At 43.5% G+C, this 21,998-nt stretch overlaps 1 protein-coding gene across 3 annotated transcripts in view; it reads left to right on the plus strand.

Annotated features, from left to right (window-relative positions):
• The window catches only part of SMIM14 (small integral membrane protein 14), a gene marked incomplete at its 5' end in the record, with an annotated part of 53,123 nt that overhangs the window by 4,905 nt on the left and 26,220 nt on the right, over positions 1–21,998 (plus strand). Inside the window, 2 exons of one of the 3 annotated variants that reach the window (XM_083836252.1) lie at positions 9,517–9,687; positions 9,972–10,202. The exons of 1 other annotated variant lie outside the window; for it this stretch is intronic. Of the gene's footprint in view, positions 1–9,516; positions 9,688–9,971; positions 10,203–21,998 lie in introns of those variants that run through there. One more of the 3 variants, XM_083836253.1, reaches the window with a different exon arrangement.

Raw genomic sequence — 21,998 nt, forward strand, 5'->3', positions numbered from 1 at the left:
TTAAGGGTTTTCATTAGAAATTGATGTTATGCCCTGGACTTTTCATTAATTTGGTGGCAAAGCAATATCTTCTAAATTAATATTTTATCTGAACCTGATATTTTTGGTAGGAAAACTGAGATACAAACAGCCCCCTTTTAAGTCTGTCAGCATTTTTATTTTTTTTTTTAAACTTACGCTTTGTGGAGGAGTGATTTTCAACTGGTAATATATACACCTTGGGTCCCAGAAGCTGTTTCTTGTGGGTTCATGAAAGGCAAAAAAAAAAAAAAAAAAAAAAAGCAAACAAACAAAAAAACCAAACAAAACAACCAACCAACCAAAAAAAAAAGTAAAAAAAAAAACAGGTTTGGCTATGACAGACTTCTTGTAATTCTGTGGGAGAACCCAGTTTTCTTAATGTTCTTAATGAGTGGACATCTGCCTTGAAAAATTTGGCCTCAGAAGACTGACAAATCTATCAGAGGGAACTAAAAGCATTTCTTATAAGGAAAAAATTGTGAAGCTGTATTCTTTTCTTCCTATTACAAAAAAGAAGCTAGCAATCCTTTTGAGGATCCTTTCAAAATGAAAGCAAGTTGGGAGTACAAAAATAGATTTCACAACCTATTATTATTAGTTTTATGAGTATCAGAGTTATAAGGGAAGAGAGGATTTGGCAAATAATATAAATGATAGAGTTACCACACTGCTTTGCTGGTATATTTTTTTCCACTTAGAAACATTTTCTACTCTGACTGAAGTATTTGTACTAGTTTAAGCATTTTGCATTACCATCTAATAATGTAATAACTTACAGTACATTATCAAATCTGTGTAACTTTATTTAATAGAATATGGCAGTCTTCTTTTCATAGATAGATACAAAAGGGACTTAAGAGCTGCCTTAAAAGGGCAGCTGGACAGCTTTTCCTGGACAACTGGACATCATCTTCTCCTCTGTCCTTAGTATTTCTGACTGAATAACAATCCCTGCTATTTTAATGACCATAGGGACTCAAATCAGATTGAGACTGATGCACAGAAAACCTCAATTTCATAAATGTCATCAGGGCTGAAGCATATACAACCTTGAAGCTAGAAGCTTAAATTTGTTGTTCAGCGCAGTAGTAGCAAGAGAAGTAGCTAAATGCAGTGAGAAAGTGAGAGAGAAGATTAAAATGGCACTGATATTGTGGAGTGATTGCTTGGGGGTGGAGTTAGGGTATCTCATTAGGACAAATTAATTTAGAGTTAGAACTGGAGCAGCATTTATTGTGAAGCATTAATTGAATGAATATGGGAATCCAGAATAAATAAAAAATAAAAACGCTTTCTGTTAGAGTGAAAGTGAATGCAGTAACAGCCTAATTGCACAGCACTGGTAGTAGACTATGGTCATTAACTGCCAAAATATTTTCATGTTCCTGAAAGTGTAGAAAAGCTATCTGCTGGAAAGGTTTTTGTGCTCAAAGTGCTCCAACTGACCACGTGTAGATCAGATTGGGGTCCACAGGATGCTTCCGACTGGCTTCCTCCCTTTTCTTTTGAGGAGACAGGCAACACTTACTCGGGTATTTTATGTTAGAAACTGTTCTGCTACATCACCACTGTGTCTGCTTGGGAGAATGGGATGTGACTGGACACCTCTTGCTCTTCACAAAAATCTATGTGATCTGAGACACAGAGCCATCAATGCAGGCAATAAGGGATGTGCAAATAGGGATCAAGCTCCTGCAGGCAATAGCTACACATTACACCTGGTCCCTACTCCAAAAAGCTTTCCAGTTATAAGAGATTATAGATTAACGACGTATGAACAACCACAGTATGTGAAACATATATGCAATAAAATAAGAAATCTTCTAGAGGAAGTGAGAACCACAGAGAAGATATTTTCCAGAGCATTTTGCATCATCAGTTGTTATGAATCCTTTCAATCTGTTTTGTAGCGCACAAGATTTCTTAGGCATCCTGAAAAGAGGAAAATATCATTCCTTTTAATAAAAAAGAAATCTAGAGCTCTTGTATTCAGCTGTTATTGCTTGATCTAGCAATTTTGGGATTCTGAGGCTTTTTGAAGATTCTAACTAGAATTTGAACGTATTTCTAATGAGAGCCATCTTGCTAAACTACGGTATGATCTGTCATGATGGTCACCAAATCCACAACTGATGGAAGTCTTTTGGAACTGTCTAGAATAAAAATTTACAAGCTAGTGAAGTTTGTCAGAGATCATCCCAAAAGAGCTCATCCATGACAGATGGGTAATTTATCATGTTGTATTGCTGTTGATACCATCCTAAAGTATCTGCTAGAACAATTTTGTATTAGGAAAAGAAACTTTTCTATTGATCTCACTACAGTAGAATACTAATTTAGCTAAATCATTAAGTCTAAATCACTACTCACTGTTTAGACCACAGTCATGGGAAAAGTTAATTGAACGGCATTTGTAGTCATATAAACCAGTAACTACCAATTCAAGAATACAAATTAAGACAAACTGATTTTGTTGTTTTCCTAATCTAATTGTCTCCAGTCTGGCTACGGGGCTAGCAAGGAAATGGGATCTGGCAAGTTATTAGAGGAAGAAATGGAGGATAAAGTCAGGTTAAACAAACAAGATTCAAATGGTGTATGGTTAGTGTATCAGCTCATGTGCAATGTCCCTGAACAGAGCAGAAGCAGGCAATTTTTCTGGTCTTTGGATCTCTGTCAGGTACATAATGTTTCACAGGACAGCATCGAGAAGATCCCTGCTGCTCTGTGTGCCTTTGTTTTCAGCAGTAGTGCTTGCCTTTGTTTCTGGAAGATCCAGTTTGGGTATGAGGAGCTTGTCTTGTGCATTTTCTCAAATGAGGGGTAGCAATTATAGCAGTTTCAGTGAGGTGTAACCCATCTCATAAAATTCCATTACAGCTTTCCCATCTTCCTGACAGAGTGCAAAAAGATTGCATGGTAAATTGGAAATTGGCACCTTTTAAAAGGCAGTATTCTAGACTGTATTTTTCTTTCCCCAATTAGAGGTTAGTCATGCTGGGAGAAATTCAGTCATGCTGGATGATTGTCTTTCAGGATTTTGCAGCTCCCAGCTCCTAGTCCTAAGAATGTTGTGGTTGGTGTTATGCCGTTGGTCCCTTCCCTAATCATACAGCAGGCATAAAACGTGTGAACCCCAAATAGTCTGTGTATGCACTGTCTTCCTGCACAGCTATTTCTGGGTGTCTTGGTATCCCTGTATTTTCGTGTCATCCATCTTAAAGAATTTTATTCCCACTGAAATTATGGTGGAAGTGCTCTCATGAGATCATCTAGTTCAACTCCCTTGCTGAAGCAGGACCAGCTAGAGCACATTGCCCAGGAACATGTTTGGTTGGATTTTGAATATCTCTAAGGACAGAGATGCCACAACCTTTCCAGGCAACCTGTTGTAATGTTCAACCAGAATCAGAGTAAAGCAGTGTTTTCTTATGTTCAGCTGGAATTTCATGCGTTTCAGTTTGTGCCCGTTGCTCTTGCCCTGACACTGTGTGCTGCTAAGAGTCTAGCTCCCTCAGTTGTTTCTGGCACCAGCTTCAAATCCTTTTCATCTTTTTTTCAGTAATTACCTCCAGTTTTAGAGGCAACATCTGTGTCCAATTTAGACCTCAGTAGCTTAACACAAAGGTAACCACGAGAACCCATTTCAACATTGGAAATGTAAATTCACGCTGTTAACATTGAAATGTTTTCCCTTAATTTATGCAACATTTTTGCAAAATTTGCTAAGTGTGAAGTATGAGCTGAATACTACAGATTTTTTTTTTGTTCCTGACCCGATAGCGTTATCAATTCTGTAAATTCTAATTATCTTTTATATGCTAAACCACTTTTAGGGTTTACAGCTCCTGTTCAATAGGTTTGACATAACTTACTGCAGCAAACATCCAGCTGTGCCATAACCACGTCCTCAAAGAGCAAAAGTGCACCAGCTAAAACCATCGCATTAAGTTCACACAGATCTTGGCAAGCTGAGAAAGGAGTTATTCCTCGTTTTTGTCAATACTCACCTACTAAGATCCAAGATGAAAAGTGTGGTTGAATGTGCTGTAGAAACCAAAGTATCACTTACCACGATAATAGATCGGGTTCTCTTCCAACAATTTGATTTATTCCTTCTGGAGTCCATACAGAGGTGCAGCCATCTCTGTGTGACAAAATACTGACAGGCAGAGTTATGCCTTTTGATACACTTCCTCAGTGATGTATGAAATGTCGTCCCTCTTTGTTCTTGGGAGATAATACCTTTTTTAATGGATGGTTACTCTTAAATTTCAATTGTATACTGAGTGCTTATTACCAATTGCAAAACTACACATATCCATTTCAGATCAGAATAATTCCCAAATCCTGACCAGAAAGGTTTGACTCCTTGCTGCTTCTTAGTCAGATGTAGTCAAGTGTTCCAAAAAATCCTTTGGGGCCCTGTTTTCCTTTCCTTTTCTCACGTTTTCTTCTGCACTAACATTCATCAAAAACCTACTGGGTTGCGTTTTGTGCCTGTGGCTCATCTATCGGATACGGCTTCTTCTATTAGACGTTCACCTGGAAAATGAGCAGGGATTCATTTTTATTTCAAGTCTGTAAGAACTGTAACAGTTGAGGGCTCTGACTCATATTCAGAGGCAGATTCAGACAGAATGGCGAAACGGCTCTGAACATAGAGAGAGGGTGACATGATATGTGTTTTTCCCGAGTGGCAGCAGTTTTCAGACAAATATAGCGACGTTAGCTGCTGGTAAGTTTATGGCTGCAGATAATTTATGGCTGTGAACTACAGTGGCTCAAGAAGCAGTTCACACTGCTTCTCATCTTTTCTTTGCAAGAAAGCTACCACGACTGTGCAGCTGCTATTATGGTTTCTGCCCCAGAGGAAAAACAATTTGTTAAGGTTATGCTAGTGTTGGTTCACTTAGACCGCATTTTTAGAGGGGATTTCCCAAAGTATTTGCAAAATATGTTCCTGACACTGATTGCATAATTATCAATCACAATGAAATTCAGTGGACCTTTGTCTCATTAACTTGCATTGTTAGTGAGTACTGTTCTTATTTTCCAGATCCAAGTTTCAGCCTAGTTCAGATGAGTGTTGTCATTAAAAATGCAGTGGATCAGGTCTTAATCTTTCGTTCTTAAATATTTTTTTGCCAGCCTGATCTTGTAACTAACATTCTAGTTAACTGTAAAATAATCCTTGTCTCCTCAGTCTCAGAGTTCCTTCCTCCATTTCCTGGCTTGGAAAACGTCACTGGCCAGCTGTAATCTGGCAGCATTATAGCAATCCTTTGTGATCATTTCCCCTGACTGATGGCTGACATCTCAAAGTCTGTGTTGGTGTGTCGATGCTTCTAGAGCACAAAAGCCCTCCATACAAAAGCCCTCCTCTGAAAGCTTCAGTGGGGTTTCTTCCTTCCACCCAGCCATATTTTCTTCTGTGAGTCTTGACAGCTTAGGTTATGGTCGGATGTTCATTAAGCTTGTATCTGTACATTGAGAAAATCCAGCAGTATAAATTTGTTTCAGTTGGGATTACATGACTAAATTTCAGTTACATTAACCTAAGCACACAATACGGTCTTTGTGCCAGCTAATTCGCAGTCTTGCTGCCTAGTATCCCGGGGTGCTTTGCAATTCTCCAGTGCTTTGTGCGATGCCATCCCAGCTGATTTCTAGGAATGTCTGTGAGCAACTTTTCTAAGGACTTGGATTCTTTTTCCAAAATTAGATGCCTCCTTCTAATTGAAAGTGTTGCTAAAAAGACATGTCACTGCCAAAAGGCAACTCATACCTTGCTACTACTGCAAGGGTACGTTATAGTCTTTTTTTCTTCCACTTCTTGGATGCCGTTTTCAGACCATGCTTCAGACGTCTTCCAAGTGGCTTTTCAGTATCAAAATTTGCAGTACATTTTTTTTTTTCAGATTCCTTCCGGGAATAGCATTATCTAGTCATTATGGACTGCATACGGGGAAAGAGGGAGCAGACAGAAAAGGAGTTTCGTTAAGAGGACTTGCCCCATTTCTAGGCCAGATCATGCATGAATTGCAGCTGAAGAATTTCTGTTCCACAAAGTGTCTCGATGGGAGCGATACAATGCCTATTGGCACAAGTCAGGCAGCAAAGATGAGAAGGACATCAGCAGAAGGAGAACTTCAGAATGGCAAAAGTAATAAGGTTTTGGATATCTGTAGCAAGGTCATGCATTATTTGGCAGGTTAGCTCACCAGCATGACTCCTGCTTTTCCATTGCCTGTTAGGGTAAAAAAGTTGAAAGCTAGCACCAGGAGTTGGAATGTGACATCTGCCTGCTGCTTTACAGAGTGCCCAATCCACACGACTTTCATGTGACAGTTGTAGAGAATGTCACAGTAAGTTTTGCTCAGCTCCCACCCTCCTCTGTTGTACAGGGTTATGGGTGGAAGGAACATTACCATCTTCTGCCCTTCAAGCAGAGTTTTCATATTCTAGCTTGGCAGTGGGCAGTACAATCCTTTCTAGTGTGCCAAAATCAATGGATTTACTATTCTGTCCTTGTTGCTAGCTGATCTTGCATGCATCTCATGCCTTTGTTCGTAAAGTCATTACCAGTAGCCCAAGTCATCACTGTTTTCATCCTAGTTTGCCTGCCAGAAGGGAGAATTCATGGAGTGAGTCTGAACACAGCCTCCATATCAGGATCTCGTTTTATTGCTGTGTCGTGCACTAAATTTGTGAGTGTAAGGGGAGCAGATGGCTGAAGCTTGGGAGTGGGAAGCTGAGATAGAATCAGTGCCTGCTATGGCTTGTTCATTTGCCCGTGGGAACCAGGAGGGCCAAATTCTGAGGGATGCTCTGGCAGAGTGCTTTATGCAAAATACCTAACTGCTTTCTGCCTATATATGTACTTGCTGATTTGAAAGCAATAAGCTGAAGTTTTCCTTGCTCCTGCCCTCTACTATCTGTAGCTCCTATCGCCTGTCCCTCTCCCCTGGCAGTTCATATTCTGAAGTTTCTTTCCACAAGGATCACTCTTTCAACAATCCATGCTTCATTGGGGTCATCAGGTTTCTAGCTCTCCAAGCATGCCAAAGGAAACATACATGTTGAACAGAGAAAAATAATGAGATTTTGCTGTCAAAGAGGCAGTGCAAATAATGCAGAATGCAATACTGAAAAGGTCAGCTTTTTCCTGAGCCCAGTAAAGTAAAATTGTTCACAGATATGTAGAACTTTGCAGTGACAACATGAGGGGAAGAAACAAGATTAAGGAGAGAGGAGCTGTTTGTTGCGTGCTGGCATGTCACCCAGCATGCTGCCCAACTGGCCAGACACTGCTGCATGCATATCTTATCTAGGGACAACTTCAAGAGATTACACTGTGATGTGAGTTCCTGGATGGGGTGATGTGAGAAATGAGTGAGAAAGATGTGATACAATGAGTTTCGAGGAGGCTGCATTTGAGTCAAAGTAAGAGAGAAAGTCATCACAGCTGTAGCTGTAAGTGCCATCGTTCCATGCTGCTTTCTTGTAGATTGCTCAGTCTTCATCCCCATCAGCTCCTGCCTCTCCTTTGCAGACCCTTTGCAAGTTCATGTTTTTTCAGACGAGGCATCTGAGCCTGTCTAGCTCATTTAGTCTATCCCTTCCAATTTTAGGATTGTACAAATTGTTTGCCAAGAATCAGTCACTATGAGACTCTCTTCCCAATTCCAGCAGTTTCCCCAAGTGTGCTTGTCAGCCGTTTAGCAACAACAGACTGCTTGGCTTTACCCACAGGCAAGAAAATAGAAGTGTTCAGTGTTCATGCCTTAGCTTGACTGGAGGAACCTTCCTCTCCACTACTGATGAGTTGCCATTGCTCTCCTCTCTTATTTGAGCCAGGACTAGTATGGTAAGTTGTTTCTGGTTTGTGGATTTCAGGATCTTACCTCCATTTTCTAGAACAGTGACTAGCCCTAGGTACTTGGTATGGAGGGGTAGACAGATAGGCAAGGCTGCTTAATGGTGTTGGGAAACCATCTCTGCTTGCTTCTGGGATGGCTCGTTCCCTGGTAAAGGCTTAGGATGACAGCTGAGGGAGAGGTGCGAGCAAAGATGCAGCTACAGTTGATCATTCTGCTTATGACCACCCTCTGACACTGTGCAGGAAACCATTAACACAGATAACTTAACACTGTCCTGTGTTGGGCCAGGACAACCAAAATATACTTCAAGCCAGAGAAAGCCCAGCCAAGTGTACCTCGATGCAGCTGGTGTTCATGGTTTCTGTTGCACTCTAATTTCCTGGGACTGGCTGTCAAGAAACCTGTTCTTCCAGGAAATATTGTAGGGATGTCATTTTGTATTCCCAAATTAGAGATCTATTTTAGCATCCTTGGTGCCTTACCAGAGGTTCAGTTCCCTGGAACGAGGAAGAGAAGACAACACAGGCTCTCTGCACTTGAGATTTTCTGTGTGATGGCCTGGCATTGTGTCTGTGCTTCTGTTCACTTTTCAGTATTGCCACTGTTTAGTCTGGCACTGAGATGAGAGAAAGGGCTGACACATGGGTAGGGAGAGGAAAGATCCACGACAAGTCAGGACTGTGGGACATGGCTAGCTGCCTCCCAGGAAGTGGGCCGTTATGCCCAGGGCCAGCCCTGCAATGGGAGTGGGCAGTTAGGCTAACCACGTTGTAGGGACAACATGGCTTTGCACACCAAAAGCTACTGGAGGGGCAAGACTGCCAACTGGCAATGCGCCTGAGACTTGGCAGAGTAATGAAGGCTTGACACGCAAAGCGTTGAAAAAAACGCTCAGATGAAAACAAATGGCAACCCTATAGCCATGAAAGAAGGTCTGAAACCCCAGTGATGGCGGAAAAGAGGGATGAGAACAGCCAGGGTTGTCCCCGTGTGGGCCGTATCAGACCGTAGGAGGCACTCGTGCTATGAGGTATTGACTTGTGGGAGCCCGCAACTCCCATCCCGCCTGCCTTTCTCGCTGCAATTCAGCAGCATCCATGTTTTCTGGCTTGAAGGATGTAATCCAGCCTTGAAAAAACTGGAGGACCAGATTTTCTTTCCTGCGTAATCCCCGGTGCCTCATGGCATGGTGTCACTGTGCCCAGGACAGGACTTGGCCCCATCCTCCTGCATGGCACCTGGCTGACCTGAGAAGCCACCACCTGAAGTTTTCCATCCTAACTTCATTCCACGCCTTCTAAACGCGTTGTTTCAAGGGAGGCTTTTATTGCTGAGGGGATTCGGGGCCAGGAGCTCCTGGCGGAGCGCTGGCCGACGAACCGCACCACCCAGCCCCTCACGCCTCAGCTCGAGGCGCGGGGAGCAGCCAGGGGACCGGCCGTATCCCACACACCGGCGGGGCTCGTCCCCCTGCCCGCACCCCCCCGGGGGCTTCATTTTGGGGCGGTTCCTTCGTTTTAGGGCCGTTCCCGGGAACTCCCCCCTCCCTCCCGAGACGGCTGGGCCCGGCCGGGCCCGCTGCGGGGCGGGAGCGAGGGGCGGGAGCGGCACGGCACCGCCCCGGCCCCGGCCCCGCCGCCGCCGGGAGCCGGCAGATCCGGGTCTCGTGGTGCGGGCTGACGTGGGAGCCGGCCCGGAGCAGCGGGGCCGAGCCCGGCCGCCCCAGCCCTCGTCAGCCTCCTCTTCCTCCTCCTCCTCCTCCTCACACGGCGGCCGGAGCACGGTGAGCCCGCCCCCCGCGTCCCCCCGCTGTGCCGAGCCGCCCGGGCCGCGGCCCCGCTGCTCCCCCGGCGGCCCGGGGCAGTGCCCGCAGGGAGGCCGGGGCCGCGCCGCCTCTGGGTTTGGGGGTGGCCGGGGATCGTCCCCGGTCCTCTTTGGGGTTTTAGTGCCTTTTGGTAGAGGGTCTCGGCGCGCGGAAGGGTTTTGGTTTGCGCTCCGCGAAGAAGTGACACGCTGACAGCTGGGCTGTGCGCGCAGGCTGGAGGGGGAATTGGACTTGTCTTGTAGGGCACAGAGCCTCCAGGAAAGGGACGGCGTCACGCTACCGCTGACACCTTACAAATAGGATCCCAGACGGGAATTCCTCACCTGTGTGCCCCCAGGTGTGCCGGGCAGGGGGCTGCTGGCTGCGGAGACCCCAGTACAAGCCGTAGCCATCCCTCCGTAGGCGCCACCAGCTCTGGGTCCCCAGACACCCAGCCCTGGCAGCTCGAGGCCCCAGCCGAGCTCCTCGCTGAGGTGAGCCCCGTGCGTGACCTACCTCGGAAACTTTTCGTCCCGGCAGACACCTGTTTCTCCGCTCCGTCTCCAGGATCGTCTTTGGGTTATAGATTTATTGCTACAGGGAGTGTGTCTGTTACGTGCTGGTAAACATCCTTGTGTACACGCGTAGATAAGTCTTGAAAACTCATCTCCAGCGTTTAAACATAAGGACATTTTATTTTTTTTATAGCATATTATGTTAATGTTATTGTTGTGCCCAGTGGGGAAGGTGCATGGCCGCAGTGAGCTTTAGCAGGTTGCTTCTAAGAAGTCTTTCATGTTTAGCTCTTCAAGTGCTGTTGACCTTTACTCATTTATGTTACTTTCAAAAGCAGGCATCAGCTGAAAAAAAATTACAACAAAACAAGAAAAAAAATCTTCCGATTTCTTTCTGCATGCAGCAACAGAGAGTAAGGTCCCTGATAATTCCATCTCATTCTTCATATTCGTATGACTTGTCCAGATAAAAGAAATCAAGCTGTTGTTGTTGATTATTGATTTTTGCTTTTAAAAAGTGACCCTGTCACTGACAGCGTGGCTCGAAACGGTAGAAGCAATTGGTAGAGAAAAGTGATTGTAACGGTTAGCAGCACGGTCGCTGGCTCAGTCCTGAGCACCTTTCCTTCCCCTGCTGCTGAGGTAGGTGAGTGCGAGCTCTTTTTGGTTCTGTTGCCACTTTTTTTGTAAAATGAGATGTACTTTTCTCGCCCAACTCCAGAGTAGCATGGAATTCTGTGTTTTAAGTGGTTTAAGATCATCTTGTATAAGGTGCTGAAGAAGGGTGGAGGGCTTACTGGGTGTATGTTGTTGGTCATTGCACAAGACACTGGGGCACATGCCTCTCTGGCAAGCAGGGAAGTCCCTGACCCGCTCAGGGCCATGAGGGTCCACTTCTGAACGGAGATTGTAGTGGGAGCCATTCTGTTGTCCTGGTCAGATTATATTTTAGCCTAGCTGGCTATAGGAATAGATATTATGAGCATGGTTCTGTGGGGTTTCGTACGCCGTGCTTCTGGTGGTGGTTTGGCAGTACCTTACCAAAACCACAAGTCTGGTCCATTAAGTGCAAACTGCACAGCCTGCTTACCTGGGCTGCATCCTGCAGTCTTGTTCTTCCTTTGTTCTAAAGGAAAAATGAGAAAAATACACCTGTTGTTAAAGAAGTAGTCTACATACAAACAATTTAAAAATGCTTTGTAGTTTTAATTGTTTTGTAACTGTCCTGTCTGCTTTCAAAAGCTTGATATTTGGTTTTAGGGAAAGTTAGTTTCTAACTGACTTCTTGTTTCATTATGAACTTCTCATTTTCTGCTTTTATATATTTATACTTCAGAATTAGTGATGCGTGAATATTATTTGCATAACAGATGTGTAATAAAACAAACCCTGTGTTCGTGTTTCAGAATTTTCCCTCCTAGATATTTTAGGTATTTGACATATACCCTTAAAGGCCACATTTTGTCTCTGCTAAGTTCGTTATAGCAGAAAGGGACCTAATATCAAGAGTCTACGCAGAAATTCAAGCCAGCGCAATGGAAGTAGCAAGATCTTCTTTCTATTCTTTAGAAGTGCATATGAGTGGAAGTGTATGGTGCCCTGACAATACCAAGTATCACTTTCGTACGCTGTGTGCTTTGAACATTCAGGTTTCTTTTCACAACAGATGTAGAAATATTTTGGCAGATGCAGTTGTAGATAGAAAAATTGATGTCATCTGCCCATATTCTGCTTGGGAAGCAAATTAGAGAGCCCGTGAGCATACTCATATATACTATCACACTTGATGTTAAGCATGCTTTCTGTTCTAACTTCCTAGATTCAATTTATTAATACATAAAGAGCTATCCAGTTGCTAATGAGGCACCTGGTGCTGCAAGATGCTGAGTACTTGGGAGATCCAGGTGCTCCCAAGTCCCTCTCAGTGCAGTGGAAGCTGAGAAAATCTTGTGAAGTTATACCACAGAGCCAAATCTTGCAGCGCTTCATCACGTTAAGAAAGAAAAGAAGGAAGAAAAAAAATATATATGATTTTCCCAGAATAGCTCCTTCAGCTTGCAGGCCTTGACTCACCAACAGTGAGCTTCCCAGGTTCCCAAGGAACCCTGATTTGAAGAAAGCCTCAACTCCTCATTAGGTAGGAATGCACCCAGGCGTATGAGAAGGATCAGTCTGTGTTAGCGTTATTTCTGCTGGACTTCAGTAGCGGTACGACGGAGGACAACGGTCCTATCCTCCCCTTTCCATCGTGGTACCTCTCCTGTGGTATTGGTGGGGGCAGGAGGAAGCTCTCTGACAGTGACCGATGGGGCTTTTCGTGAAAGGTCTGAAGGGGGGCAGGGAGCAGCCCCTGGCATGATTGAGTGGTTGTACATTTGCATGGTTGTTAATTGAGCAAATATGCTTCAGAGGCTTAAGTCAAAGAGTCTAGCTGGTATTTTTAGAGATAACAGAACAAATTAGTCCCATTTGGGTGGGAACAGACAGAGTTACACTTGATAAAAGTTTTCCTCATTAAGATTAGTTCTGATTCTTCAGCAGCTTTGCATGCATTAAGACCCGTGGCTTTCTGGGGCTAAATATATTTCATTTTACTTTATAAAACTGATAGACAAATGTCAGATCCAAAGCACTGAGCTAGGGAAGAAAAGATTCTATCAAAAGGAACAGAAAAGCTGTACAAAAATGCAGCTCCAGCCATTAATACAATATAAGCATTTGCAATGCTTTATTTGTCAAATCTTTGCCAAATGCAGACCTGGAGTAACAGAGTTTTGGTTGTCTTTTGTTCACGTAGTCATATGTACATGTTCATGTATGTCTTGCTGGTTAATCGTAAAAGCTTTATTTTTAGCAAGGCAATATTTTTAGAGAATCTGATAAAACATTATATGCCAATTTTCATATATAAAAAAATTATTTTTGGGAAACAAACCATCTAAATAAAATTACATGCAGATGTGAAGAAAAGTCGGGTGTTAGCTCTTCAGACAGTCGGACTAAATCAAGTGTGAAACAAAGCTTCCTGGTGTGAGCAGCATTGCTTTAACAAGAGTGCCTCTGCAAGCGGTTACTGCACCGTTAGGGGCTCACCGCTTTCGTGTAGGGCTGGGGCTGGTTAGGTGGCGCCTATCATCAGTGCCCCTGTTTGAAAATACAGGGGATGAGGATTTTATCAGAGAGCTCCACGAAATACAGAAATATTCCTGTATTATAATATCAGTATATTATATTACAGTATAATATTCCTGGATTTATGGCAATAGAGACTTTTCTGAGGCACTGAGATTGTTGGATGCTTCAGTTTCAAGTCCGTATGTAGAAGAAAAGTGTCTAAAGATGAAATCTACCTTCTTTCCTGCAGGAGGACTTTGGAGACAAAGATGCGGTACATGTTTCAAAGCAACTAATCCTGACCTCATGAAACAGTACCACGGATTTTCCTTATGCAAATGAATAGATTGAAAAATCTGTTGCTCGTAGGTGCAGGGGAGACTCGCACGATTTGCATAACACTTTCCTTTTGATGATCTAAACTAGTCAGCGAGTCTGCTGAGTGGATGTTATTCTGTGGTGAAAACTGGGTCTTCTTTTAGCTGAACATATGTAAATAACCAAGCCCAGAAATCCTGTTAATTGCAACAGATTCCCTCTGGTATAAGTGCTGATTAAAAATACCCTAACTGATAAGCTCAAAGTTGTTTACTGCAGGTATGTAGAAAACCTGATTCAACTTCTACTGAAGGCAAAGGCAGGCATCCGCTGGCTTCAGATAAAATTTGATCTGGCCTAAAGGGGTTAGGAGTAGGGCTGCCAGGGAATAGAGCTGCTTTCATCTGAAAATTGAAAATCCTGCTATCTTTCTCAGCATGCTGCTACCCTGCTAAATCTTTTCTCAGTGGCAAGTTATTAGAAACATATGTCATCCCTGGAGAAAAAAAAATAAGGAAAATATTCCAAAGAATTTCAGTATAGTTTTAATGTTTGTGTGGGGTTGGAGTAACATTAAGGAATAGCCTATTTTTACAGTTTTAAGGATTTAGTAAGGTATTTTATAATCTAAATAATTGTCCTCTTAATAAACAAGTCTCAAAAAACTTCATTGCTTAGGGCTACAAGGCATTCTGTCTCAATACAGTGGAAAAACTATCATTTTTGTTTGTTTTCAAACTGTACTTTCTTTTGTAAAGGAGTAAGAGAATGTTTTAATATGTATTTTTGCAAAGAGATGAAATGTCTAAATTCTTAGTTCTTGAGCATCCAGATAAAGTCACTTCAAACCAGTGAGTTACTGCAGGTGATCGGAGCTGCAGTATGTGCCCGGGTGCCCCGGCAGTTCGGAGTGAAGTGTCTTGCCTTAACTTTTTTCTTTTGTGGACTAAAAGTCCCCTCGGCTCACAAGTCCCAAGGGTTAAGAGCGTGCCTGGGGACAGTTGTCCCAGCTCAGCAGCTGTGCAGTAGCTTTGTTACGCCGCGGTAATTTGCTTATGAGCTGCAGTCCTGAGGTTCACTTCGAGCTCCTAAGTTGCTTTGGTACGTTTGAACTCGTTACTGGTAATCTTAACTTGGAAATCTTGACACGAGAGCAGAGATGCTTTGCGAATAGGTTGCGTAGTTTGTTATAGGAGCGTATTCTTTGTCAACACTTCATCTTTTAAAGGAAATAATGTGTCTGAATAAGGAAAGTTAAGTGCAAAGCACCCCTCCGGCTGGGTGACCGAAGGCAGTTTCCTGTTGTCCTTGCTGCCCCATAAAAGCCCCGCTCCCTTCCGTGAGGAGGGAGCTCCAGCTCCTCTTGCCTGTGTCACTGCTCGTTTTGGATCAGTCCTACAGGCCCTCGGCCACACAAACCTTTAGCCCCGGTGGCCGTGGCACAGCACGGGTGTCCTCCCAGCACCGATGCAGGATTGCTCTCCGCAGGGCTCTTGGGCTCAGCGCACACGGCTTCCAGCAGCAGCACGGTGCTGGTGCAGCTCCAGGGGTGCTGAGTTGAGGGGACTGGAAATTGTTACTGGGGAATGGGAAGAGGAATGTCAGCAGAAGCCGTGGGTAGTCTCTGGTGCTATCCAAAAGCAGGAAAGTAAGCAAATTTGCCTTGGAGCTGGCTCTTCTAGTTCCGGCTCAAGGGTAAAATCCCATTAAAGTCAAAGGGGGTTCTTGCCTTACTAAGGACCACGGGGGGGGGCTCCCGGTTTGCTCTGTAAACTGGTTAGATGCAGCAGCTTAGTAATTTTACAGAGGGTAGCCCAGCCTTTTGCGTTAACGTATGTCAAGCAAAATGATTAAATTTCCATTAGGCATTCAGTGTAATAGAAATAATTCCGTTGTCCTAGACCGTTGTCGCAGTTTCTACTTTAGATATAAATGTTGAAGTGAAGCTGAAGCATTTACTTAGCAGAAAAGAGAGTATTATTCTTGGACAATGTTCTGTGCCGCTGACATCTTCTCTTAATTAGCTTTCATGTTGCAAGGGGTGAGATTTCTTTCAGGAAAATGTCATCATTTTAACAAAAGGATGACCAAATGCTGACAGCTGGAGTTTGGCAATAGCATTCTGCATCAAATATTAGTAAATGAATTCTAAAATAGCTGGACTGCTTTTTTGGTCCCTGGCTGGATGTGCATAATTAGCTCCTTTTCAAGTGTTTCGCCCAGAAGAAATGTTAGGCCACCTGCATGGGAACAAGTAAATAGCTTTTTTTAATCTTGGTGGGTCCTATTAATGCTGAATTCCCCAAGAAGCTAAACCACTGGCGGCAGGCTGGTAGCCTTCACGTCTGAAATCTCTTCCCCCCTCAGATACTGGGGACTGGCCATGAAAAGGAAAGTGGGGATCAGTACCGGAACAGTGGGGTTTGAATGCGTGGACTCTTGTCCTCTAAGGCTTGTGCTTGACACTGCCTGGCTTTAATTAAACTAAAAGAAGCATCTGTGCCATCTGTGGCTCCCTGATGAACCATTTGGCCCTGAACTGATTTACCTCGGCATGCTCTTAACCTCGTTTGCCTCGTGTGGTGTCCACAAGCAGTGCATTTGCTGGCAGCTTTGTACCAGCTCCTGCCACCCTTGGAAGCAGCGTGAGCTTCACACAGACCTCGGCAAGAGAAGAATCGTGATGCTTGGCTGTGAGAGGGCTTTGTCTGTCCCATAACCCTTCCAAGTTCTCTTGTGTGGCTTCTGCTTCGTTGCTGCCACGAAGAAGTCTTCTGCTGACCTCCTTGGGACACGTCCAGGTGGCCACGTCGGGGTGAAAACACTGGTGGCTGAGCGATGCTGGTGGTGTTGCAACAGTCACAGGGTGGCGGGGACAAGGGATGCGCCAATGCTGCTGTGGTCCTGGGAGACCACTGGGAAGAAGGTGAGGAAGATCCTTGGCATTTTCTCCTCGGTTCTGAGCCAGTCCCTGCTCAGAAGCTCCTTCCCTGGTTTGGACATGTCACTGAAGCGTCCTTTTGTGCCTGGATCAGCGCTTCTTGGTTTCTTTGGTTCTGCTCCTACTTTTAAGGAGCTGTTTTATAGTAAATTAGCATTTGTAATAAGCACCAGATGGATGACACTGGAAAATTAATTCCTAATTTACTTACATACCAAATGATTTGTGAGGCAGCAGGAAAGCTTCCCATCAGCGTGCGCTGAGCAGGATGTGCCGGGTGAACAGTTCTGTTTGGAGCTCCAACTGCTCGTGATGCCTCTGTTGAAACCAACAAGAACAGCGCCGGTGCGGTACGTCTGTGTGCGCGGCTAAGCACTGCTTTCCGTGGGGAAAGGAACTGGCTGAGCTTAATCTGCATTGAAAAGTTCATCTCGGATCTTGTTAATTATCCTGAGAAAAGTTGTGGTGCAAAATACACTTGCCAACTCATTAGGCTACAGCTGGAAGTCCAGGGAGACCCGCTGATGCTTTCGAGTACAAAATCAGCTGCTTTCCTCCTCCCCCCTGGAGTTTTAAGGGCAGGGACCGAGGGGAATTGGTTTATGCTTTGAAAGTGTTGCTGTGCCTAGGAGCTCTCTTTGGGTATTGTATCAGCCATCAAAATCACTGCAGCCCTTTTCACGAGGAGAGCTAACTGGATGATCTGAACCGGGACAATTATCTGGAGGAAGCTGTAATTGGAGCCACACTTCGCTGTGGCGGCGCAGCTCCTGGCAGGGCCCACATTTGCATCCTGCTGTTCTGCTTTCGTGCCCAGTCAGCCAGTTGGTTTTCTTTTGTCCTGAAAACTCAATGTAATGCCCAGGAGTAGGCCTGGTGGAGAAAGATCATTAGTAGTCCTCTGAGGATCTGTGACCTTCCAGGACCACTGGATCCTGGTCTGCCAACATCAGTGGGAGTATTTGCTTCAGTACCAGTCGGATGGAGCTGTAAGCGTGGAAGAAATGATGGGACAGAGCTTCCCTTGCATCGTTAATGAAAGGGATTAAAAAATTACCATTGTAAAAATAGCCAAATGGAGTGTTGCGGTGTTTCAGACCCAACTTCTGAGAGGGAATATTTACTTGAGCTATTTAAATTACAGTAATAGAGAACAGGTCGCTGGGATATTTTAATTAGTATCAATTTGTATACAAATTCTTTTTTACAGAACCTATTTTTAGCTTTGTTTGAACTGCGGAAGTTGCTTTGTGAAGGAAGTAGGAATCTCCAAGCTCCTTACTGCCAGTCCCATAACCCCAGCAACTGAAAGCTTTTGGCTAAATGGCCACCTCCACGGGATGCCTATGCCAGGTCCTTGGCTTCTGGATTCATTTTGGTTCGTCCCTGTGAGGAATATGCATCCACTAACTTCAGGCAGAGTAGCATGCATTTATTTTAAAGCACTGCAAATTTTCTCCTTATTTTCTGCCTATTTCTGTAGCTCCTTTTGTAATGTTTCTTCCCTATTCAACGACGAACGCTTTTGTTTTCTTACGCTGTCCTGTAGCTTTATCCTGTGTTTAGTTATTTGCTTCCTTTGCTTTTTCAATGGCTCAGTTATCATTTCTGCCTTGTTCCTCCTTTATATTGCTCTGGTGATGGGAAACGTGCTGCATTTCTGGTGACAGTAATTGAGAAATGAGAAATTTCACCAAGTTCTTTGCAGGTGAAATCAGCCAGTCCCATCTGCACATGTCTCCGGTTTGTTTGTTTAAGAGAGAAACCCCAAATCCATGTCTATTGTTTTTCCACTCTATGCTCTAACCCAGTGTGAAGAGGAACGCGATGCAGAAGTCAGCGGGTAAAATTCCCTGGCCTTTCTTACTCTCAGAGTTTGGTTGTACAACTGAAATAGTGGGCAGCCAAATAACGGGCTGGTGAGCTGGTGGTAGGTGGTTCATCAAAAGGCTAAAAAACCACTCAGGGTTCTGTGGCTGTGCATGAAGTACAAGTATTAGAGAAGATGGCAATCAGCAGGAAAATGCACTAGATAATGAATTCAGCTTGGATTCACTGGATTAGAATGTTTAGACTCTTTATTGATTGCTTTCTAATAAGCAATATTTCAGCATTGCCCCAGTGGAGATACCTTTACACGTAATTTCACCTTATACCTACGTGATGTTGAACTGGACTTTGTGTAACCGGGCAGGGCTGAGTGTGCCCGGTCTCTAGAAGAGGCAGGATTAGGAACAGATTTTGGAGTAACCGCTTGTACCTTTATATTTTGAAGTGCCTGGTAATGAGCCAGCTGGGGTGCTGCTCGCCCCGAGCGCTAATGGTGCCCAGTAGGACGCAGTGGCCCGGAGGAGGGGGAGCCCTAGAAAAGCAGCGATGGAGAGCGCTAGAAAAGCAGCGATCAGGAGCATGCTGCGAAGAAGATAATTGCAGAAAGCAAAGTGTAAGGTGCTCTAAGGAAACACGGGTACCAGGATGGCCGAGGTGCATCCAAGAAGGCAAGAGAGCAAATCCTTTTGATGGAAACACAGATCCTTTAGGAGATCACAGAAAATTACAGGAGGGAGGGTTTCTGCCTGTGGCAGTAAGATAAAAATGGGCATTTTATCTTTGAGGCAGTGAATCGTTCATGCTTCGTGTGGGGCTTTTGGTATTTCAGCCCTTTATCGTTTTTCAGAATGCCTGCAGAGCCTTCAACAAGTCATGTGCTTTCTTTCTACGTTTTTATTTCAATTCTTGTACAAATTTTCATTTGTTCTGCCATACTTCTCTAAAATTGAACTCAGAAGCAAAATTAACTCTATGGCTTGTTAGAGATATTTGACAATTGTGCTTTGAGATGTTGCAGTTGTCTAAAAAACAGTAACAGGGAGCTAAATAGGGGAGATTTTGTTTCTCTTTAAAGTAAGGTGGAAAGGTTCTGCTACTTGTTTGCTGTGTTGTGAGGTATTTTACTCCCAAGCACTTCTAACCATCAATCTTCAAGGAAATAGCAACACAGCAAAAATAGTACTTGGCAGAAAAGACTCTTTTATTGCGTGTATACTATGTGTGATTTTCAAGACTGCTTGGACCCAGGAAAGATGAGACTTAATGGGTGTAAAGTTTTAGTGCTGAAGATGCCACGTTCGGGCTGTGGTAAATCTGCAGCAACTCTGGCGATGTGCTGTGTGTAGTGAGTTTCTTCAAAAACTAGAATAATAATTTTATACACTTCTTTTTACTAAGGAGTAGGGTTCACCAACACATGTACCTTGACAATCTTGTTAAACAGCATTGTATTGGAGTCACGTTGGAGAGCATCCAGCCCGTGGAAAATGGACAAAACTTCTCGTTTGCCTTCATGCTAGAAAGGAATTCAGTTTTGTAATGATTAGGGTGGAGAAAAGCAGAGTATAATTTCTGTCTCCCAGAGCTCACCAGCTGCATGCTATTCACTCAGGAGAGATGCCGCTGAATTGGGAAATAATGTATAGTCATTACAAGAATTTTAAAGTATAGAAGAGTCTCCAGGTCCAAAAAAAAAAAGACAACATTCAGATTGTTTTTCTGATAGTAGGATGTATAAAATGCACCATGCAGCTGTAGGGCTCAGGTTGGGAAAGACAATAAAAGAAAAAAACAATTTACAATAATTACCATAGCTGAGAAGACTCATGATTTTAAAAATTGCATAGAAATGCTTTTCAATATGGCTTCATTGCCTACAACTGCAAATAGATGCTCAAGTCGGGAGGTAATGGTGGGCTTTTATTTCTGCCTTAAATCATCAGAGACCGTCTTCCATTTTGCTCCTGAATTATAGTAGTCCTGGCTCTGACTACAGCACTTAATTTCAGAAGTACTGTTCATGATTGCCTCCACGGGCCTCTTTACACTGAAGAAGTCATATTGACTCTTTGATGGCATGTCGTATTCATCCACGTTTACAGGCTCTCTCCTTCGTTATGCTTTCTATCAGTTTGCTCAGTCTAGGGGCCATAACACGTACCTTCGCAGCTGTTAGCACTGAGAGCGTTGGCGTGTTTGCCAAACAAGTCTTCCAGCTGTTTGTAAACCCTGCATTAAATACTGCCTTACCAATAGTGTAGCCAAAGCAAAATGCAATCATTTTAACTAGGTTAAAAGTAACTCTCTCTGAGTGCTTGCGTTTATTTGGTGTCATGGCCTTACCAATTGCTGTGGTCTCACCAGTTAGTCTCTAAATCCCAAGAAAACCAAAGCTACAATAAACAGAATGTACAGAAAACAGAGTAAAACAAAACTACCAGCTTGTTTTTTCTTTCTCCGGGTCATGAAGAAAAGAAGGGAGCATATCCTTTTTTTTTTTTTTTTTTTCTTTCTGCAATAGCTTGTATGTGGAAGAGCTGTATTTGCAAAAGGTGGGGAGTTGGTGTGGCTCAGCGAAGAGGTCAGAGCTGGGCAGAACAAACTAGCAGCTGACGTGAGGTCAGGCGATTGCAAGTACCAGGAGGCAGGCAGGAAGCACGCTGCAGTTCTGGAACAGGATTTTGTGAACGGGCTGCCTAAGAGCACACAGCGGAGCCAAGGAATCCTGCTCCGTGGTAGATAAAAATACTGGTCTCTTATTACCAAATCTCACAGGGGAGTGAAAAGTTAATAAACGTAGGGATCTAATTACAGAGCTTAGTTGATATTTAGTACTTTGTACATTCACAGTGTGTTACAAATAATACAGTTATTAAGCCAATAATGAGGAATACAGAGACAAAAGTGTGTCATTTTTCAAGTGAAAATCATCATATAGTACGGAGTGGTTCTTTATTCCTTATAACTGGACAGATGCATATAAAATCTATTTCATCCAGTTTTTTATCAGGAGAAAAAATAGTGTTCTTCTCACAATAGATGGCCCATCTTCGTTCCTTTGCCATTAAGAGTTTGCTATAGGCTTGAAGGAGGAAAAGATGGGGGATGATTCCTTTAAGTGTCATTTGAAGGTGAGAAAGCTGGTAAGGAAGATTGTATTGAAAAGCTTGGAAGGCATTTTACCTGGTAACATTTGTTCTGCTATATTTTAGCTTGTTAAGGTAATTTGTCATGTACAATTCAGATGCCTTGGAGTAAATCCCTTCTAGCACACCTCTCTTTATATTTATGATGTTATATGACAGATTTCTTTTCCTTGTTATTGTCTAGTCTTTTTCAGTTGCATGCTCAACAAAGGATGGTTTCATCGGTGATGATTATTTGATGATTTGATTTCTCCTGGTCTTATACAGATTAACAACCCTGCTCTCTTAATTGTTTTGCCATTATTATGTGTTACTGATTCCTAAATTCCTTCAAGTTAGTATTAAATACTGTTTTGCAACTTCAGTGGTTCAAGTGCCTTGTTCTGGGTGTCAGCTTATGTCCAGAGAAACCATTTTGCACTATTT

The sequence above is a fragment of the Anser anser genome (genome assembly GCF_964211835.1).
Source record: "Anser anser genome assembly, chromosome: 4".
Taxonomy (NCBI): domain Eukaryota; kingdom Metazoa; phylum Chordata; class Aves; order Anseriformes; family Anatidae; genus Anser; species Anser anser.